The sequence below is a fragment of the Rhipicephalus microplus genome, unplaced genomic scaffold (genome assembly GCF_043290135.1).
Source record: "Rhipicephalus microplus isolate Deutch F79 unplaced genomic scaffold, USDA_Rmic scaffold_13, whole genome shotgun sequence".
Lineage (NCBI taxonomy): Eukaryota > Metazoa > Arthropoda > Arachnida > Ixodida > Ixodidae > Rhipicephalus > Rhipicephalus microplus.
In genome coordinates this window covers 25,023,594-25,030,304 of record NW_027464586.1, presented here as the reverse complement: position 1 = coordinate 25,030,304, position 6,711 = coordinate 25,023,594, and positions in this window count along the sequence as shown.

Here is a 6,711-nt window from a genome sequence, read left to right as displayed (position 1 = left end):
AGGAATGCGTTAGTGAACGGAAACATACACAGACCGCTGACATCAGAAAGGTGAAGAGGAGAGGGGGGAGAGAAATGAGGGGGGAAGTGGAGGGAAGAGTGGAAGGGGGGCACCCGAGGGGCGTCCACCCTATATTCTTTTTCTCTTCTTCTTCTCTTCTTTCTTCTTTTCTTTCCCTTTCCTTTTTTTCTTTTTTTCCTTTTTTTGTTTAATGTCTTTCTTCTTTTTTTCCTGTTTCCTTGCCCTCCGATTTGAGATTGTATAAAGCTGAGCACCAACAAACTGTATCTTTAATCCTGATGAAGGCCAGACTCTAGGCCGAAACGTCGAAATAAACCACGTTGTGACCGCTCACGGAGGATCGACTGGACTATATGCAACGGTACGGCCACTCAACCATCATGCCTGCCTATATATATATATATATATATATATATATATATATATATATATATATATATATATATATATATATATTGAGACCACGTCTGGTACGGCAGTAACCAGGTTATATGTTTAACCCAGGTGCACGAGCCAAAGAGAAACCACCCCCGTGACATACGATGATGATCACTACAATGGTTTTTCATACAGACGAAGATCAAGTACACAGTCAGCGCTTACACAATTTCTCCCCCTTCGCGAAAGGGTGCCCCGCCGCGGTGGTCTAGTGGTTAAGGTACTCGGCTGCTGACCCGCAGGTCGCGGGTTCAAATCCCGGCTGCGGCGGCTGCATTTCCGATGGAGGCGGAAATGTTGTAGGCCCGTGTGCTCAGATTTGGGTGCACGTTAAAGAACCCCAGGTGGTCGAAATTTCCGTAGCCCTCCACTACGGCGTCTCTCATAATCATATGGTGGTTTTGGGACGTTAAACCCCACATATCAATCAATCAATCAAGTTAGAAAGGGTTGGAATATAGTTTGAGTCGAGAGACGTGGACGATCTCGGTGTGGCGGTGATGACGATCAGGAGCCACGTGGACAGGAGCAACGTGATAGTTGACATCAGTTGTTCGTTCCAGAACGATGTATGGGCCAAGATGTCGGTGCAGGAATTTCTCGCAGATGCCAGGTGCACGAACAGGTGTCCACAAAAGGACTTCGTCGCCTGGGCGGAACAAAACATTTGGACGCTTTGCATCAATGTCGATGTTTCTGTTGTCCTCAATGTTAGCAGTGTTGGCGCGGGCGATTTCACGGCAGCGGGCGACAACTCTTGCGGAAGAGTTGAAGATGGATTTGAAGATGTGGACAAAAAGGTGTTGTCCAGAACAAAAGTCAGTCAGTACACGGTCATACACGAGAAAAAAAGGGCTGTAATTCGTTCGTACGCTGTATGGCAGTATTATAGGTGAACGGGACGAAAAGAAGTATAGTGTCCATTTTTTTGTGATCCGGTTGCACGTACATGGAGATCATGTCGGACAAAGTTCGGTGAAAACGCTCAGTCAGACCATGAGTTTCTGGGTGATACGCTGATATGGCCTTGCGGATGGTGTTAGAGGCCTGGAGGACATCTGCAAGGACGTGTGAAAGAAATGTCTTGCCATGGTCACTAAGAAGCACACGCGGTGCGCCATGTCGTAAAACAATGGCGCGAAGAAAAAAATTGGCTACTTCAGAGGTAGCACCAAATGGAAGAGCTGCTGTCTCCGCATAGCGAGTAAGGTGGTCCATGGCAGTAACAATCCAACAGTGACCGGCTAGTGTAAGCGGAAGAGGTCCGTATAAGTGTATGCCCACAAATTCAAAGAGAATCGACGGGCATGGAAGTGATTGCAATGGTCCCGCGGGAAGACACGTGGTACGTTGTGGTGCTGGCATGACGCACAAGAAGCGACATACTTGGCGACAGAAGTGGAGAGGCCAGGCCAAAAGCAGCGAGTCTTGAGGCGTCGTAAGTCTTGTGGAACCATAAGAGGCCAGTTGTCGCGTCGTCATGAAACGCCTGTAAGACTTCTAGACGAAGTGAGCGAGTAATGACGGGAATCCATTGGTTACCGAGAGGATGGTAAATTTTCCGACATAATATTCAATCTTGAAGCTTGAAACGGCCAAGTTGTCGTCTTAGGCGGCTGTTTGGAGCACGTGATAAGCTAGAGCCGATTGATCGTTGTGTGGCAGTAGGTATCGACATGTTGGAGCGAGGTGAGATCTGTGGACGAAAGAAGGTTCGCCGAAGCAATGAACGCTTTCGAACTAGCAGCTGTCTGCTTGCTCACTTTGGTGGGCGGTGACGAACAGATGGAAGGCGACACTTCGGCGCTTTGCGAGAGCGGGCAACGTGACAAAGCGTCGGCATCGTGGTGCTGTCGACCCGATCTATATATGACACTGTAGTCGTACTCTTGCAATCGTAGTACCCAATGGCCAAGGCGTCCCGACAAATTTTTGAGAGACGATAACCAACACAGAGCATGATGGTCAGTCACTATTTTGAAATGCCGGCCGTATAAATGAGGGCGAAACTTTTGTACGCACCACGCAATGGCGAGACATTCTTGCTCAGTAATGATGTAATTTCGCTCGGCTGCCCCGCCGCGGTGGTCTAGTGGCTAAGGTACTCGGCTGCTGACCCGCAGGTCGCGGGTTCAAATCCCGGCTGTGGCGGCTGCATTTCCGATGGAGGCGGAAATGTCGTAGGCCCGTTTGCTCAGATTTGGGTGCACGTTAAAGAACCCCAGGTGGTCAAAATTTCCGGAGCCCTCCACTACGGCGTCTCTCATAATCATATGGTGGTTTTGGGACGTTAAACCCCACAAATCAATCAATCAATTTCGGTCGGCAGGTGAAAGAGTACGGCTCAATAGGCCAAGACTTGTTCTTCGAAAGCGTGCTTCCACTGAAGAAGGACAGCACCATTGCCAAGTCCACTTTCGTCAGTGTGTAGCAGAGTAGGTGCTGCAGGGTCGAAATGGCGAAGCACTGGCCGTGATGTCAGGCATCGCTTGAGGGTGTGAAAAGCGGCTTCGCAGTCATCCGACCAGACAAAGGGTGCGCTCGTGGTCAGAAGTTCATTCAGGGGAGCCGCAATAGTAGCGAAGTCACGCACAAAGCGGCGGAAATATGACGCCAAGCGAAGAAAGTTGTGGAGGTCTTTGGGTGTGGTTGGTGTAAGAGAGTGCAGTACCGCGGCAACCTTGTCGAGATCGGACTCAACGCTGTGTTTACTGACGACGTCACCGAACACCTTGATGCTGTGACTGGCAAACCGACACTTAATAGTGTTGAGCTGGTTAGCTAAACACGTGAGGACTTCGTGTAGACGTTCTAGGTGCTGTGAAATGCTGGACGAAAAGATGACAAAGTCGTCCAGGTAGCAAAGGCAAGTCTTTCATTTTAATTCCGGCAGTACCGTGTCTATCACTCTTTCAAATGTGGCTGGGGCGTGACATAGCCCAAAAGGCATCCCGTTGAATTCAGAGAGCCCATCTGACGTAGCAAACGCAATCTTCTCTTTATCAGACACGTGCATCGGAATCTGCCAATAACCAGAGCACATGTCGAGACTTGAAAAGTACTCGGCACCTTATAAAGATCAAGAGCGTCGTCAATGCGAGGCATTGGGTAGACGTCCTTACAAGTAATTTTGTTGAGTGACCTTTATTCAATGCAGGACCGTACCGAGCCATTCTTTTTTTACTAGTATGACAGGAGAAGACCATGCGCTTGTCGAATACCTGATGACGTTGCGCGCGAGCATGTCGTTGACTTGTTCTTCTATAAGCTTGCGTTCAGAAGCCGACACAAGGTAAGGCTGGCGGCGAATGACAATGGATCCGTCGGTGTCGATACTATGAGCGGCCACTGTTGTTTGACCCAGACATTCGGAACAAACATTAAAGCAAGTTTTGTGCTTCATTAATAACGCTAGTAAGGCATCAGGTTGCGTTGGGTTGAGATGTTCACACAAAGTGGCCTTGAGAGCGGGAGGTGGATCTTCAGCTGGCATACACTTTGAAAATGACGAAGCAGATTAACCAGCGATGACGCAAACCGGGGATTCTTCGGTAATGCTGGCAACAGTGGTTCCCCTGGCAGAATTAGTGGTTCTGGCGTCGTGTTGCAGGTGGTGATACTTGGGTGACCACGTGAGAATCGCACTAAACAAGATGCGATGGTGATCCCTCGAGAAATACAGCACTGGCAAGAAACGACCACCGCGTCACCATCTAGAATGTCTCCTGACTTGATCGTAACGACACGTTCTTGTCCGGGAGGCCGGAGGAAATCCGCAGCTGTGACAAGGTTGGGCGACGAAAGGTCGGCAGCACAAGAAAGGTCAGTGTCCGTAATACGAATGAGGGTACGACTACACAAAATTGCAGCAGACGCAGCTGACAAGAAGTCCCAGCCTAAGAGTATCTGATGAGCGCACGAAGTCAGCACAGCCAAATTTACGTGATGACGGATTCCATTGATGAGGACACGAGCGGTACACAATCCGGTCGGGCTAATCAGACTGTCATTAGCGCCGCATAACATGGGACCGAAATAAGATGTTTGCACTTTACGCAGGCGAAAACACAATTCACGATCAATTACCGAAAAGGTGGCTCCGGTGACTATAAGGGCAACAACAAAAACACCTTCCATACAAACAGGCAGTAAATCAGCTGGGCGAGACCGAGGAGTTGTAACGTTTCGATAACAAGGAGTTTCCCATTCAGAAACTGCACCTTCTAGTTTTCCGAGTCCTGAGAGATCGGCGCGAGACGCAGGGGTGAGGAAGTGTGCCGAAACGGTGATAGAGAACGGCGGCGAGATGAACAAGAAGGATGAGGTCCAGCTTGAGACCGTGGAGGGGAGGGTGACCGATGGGATGTGGACGGATACTGTGCGGGATCGTATTCATCAGGTCTCGGGGCAAAGTCTCTTTCGCAAGCTAGATAACCACGACGTTCATTCTGCTGATCGCGGTGGCAGAAACGGGATATGTGACCGCTTATGCCAAAGTAGAAGCAGACGGGACGCGGAAGACGCCATGTAGAATAGTGGGGTGACCTTGGCACTTGCGTTGCCATCGCAGCCAAATGGTTGCATCCCATGTCCGCAGGCACGGTTATAAGTGGTGCCGGGGCCTGTGATGCAACTTCTGCGTACGAAGGCGCCGGAAAACGCACAGGAGACGGGGCATGTGCAGCGCTTGTCATTGATGCCAGTTCGTCCTTCATTATCTCTCGCAGGTTCGGAGGAGGTTGGTGGACAGACGAAATGGTTGGGTTGCCTGGAATAAGGCCTTGAAGTTACTCTATGACAATTTGCGGATAAGGGCTCGCAATTCGTGCTGTCCGGTAAAGCGAGTGTCGAAGGAGGTGTGTGGAAGGCGCATGGAATAATGCGTGTCCAGGCGTTGGCATATGGTGGTGACGTCCCGAACGGTAGTTGGGTTCTGGATAACGAGAGCATTGAAGGCCCCAGAGTTGATAACTTTCAGTAGGTGTCGGATGCGCTCCGCCTCCTTTATGTCATTTTGTGCTCGGCGACAGAGAGCCAGAACATCTTCAGTGTAGGACGTATATGATTCGTCGTCCCCCTGGATGCGGGTTGCGAGCTTCTGTTTCGCTACCGCTGAGCATCCTGCTGACGTGCCAAATACCTGACGGAGATGCCCCGTGAAGGCCGACCAATTGGAGAAGTCGCTCTCGTGGTTGTAATACCAGGTTTTAGCGACGCCATAAAGGCTGAGTTGAGTTGAGTTGAGTTTAGTTTGTTTACCACGTACAGTGTTTCAGTGAGCGACTGGGACAGAGGAAAAAAGCTGTATAAAACAGCTTGACAAAGCCCCATATCCCCATGGCAACTGTGGCAACAAAAACGGCCAAATCAAATTAAACACAGGACAGTTTAAACCAACAAAGCATACGATTTGCATCAGAACAAAAAATTTAAACAAACTATACTAACCAAAAAACGCACATATGCTATACATCAAAAGAAGTAATCAAACAAAAAATAATACTACACACAAATAATGAAGCATACTTAAAATATAAATATTAGAGAGCATACGAATATTTTCATAATTAATTCCTAATTTATTTAGTATATTCGGCAAGCAATACCTCAATGTCTGAAAGCCTTAATTTGTGCGCGGTCACGGTACATGCCAATATTCAGAATGTCGGTTTAGGCGCGTTGAAGGATTGAATTGCAAGTTAGCTAAACTGCGTATATAGCCGTGACCTTTTATGGTATCAGATATAAAAGAGACTGCTAAAGAATATTTCTGCAGCAGGTTTAATTTGATTATTTTGTATTTAGCAAATATTTGTGAAGTATGGGCATTAAAAGGAAGGTTAGTAACAGATCGTAGCGCCTTTTTTGTAAGATAATAGGATTACTAATAGATTGCTTTGTTCAATTACCCCAAATTAGGTTGCAGTAACTCAGATGTGATGTAAAGAGCGCATTAAATATCAGAAGTATTTGAGGAACTGGCAATAAACCCTGACATTTTCTCAAGACATCCAAAACTTTGCAAAACCTAATATATAAAAATTCCGCGTGATAATCTCAATTCATATGCTCATGAAAAACAACACCCAAAGACTTCGCGGTGGAAGAAAATTCGACTATGCTTTTATTTAACGTGAGACTGTAGGGTTCAGTGGTTTTATTGAGGGAAGATTTGGCACGAAAAAGAACAGTTTTTGTTTGGAGACAATATATAAGTAAAGAATTTTCAAGGGTCCAGCTGTATATCTTTTG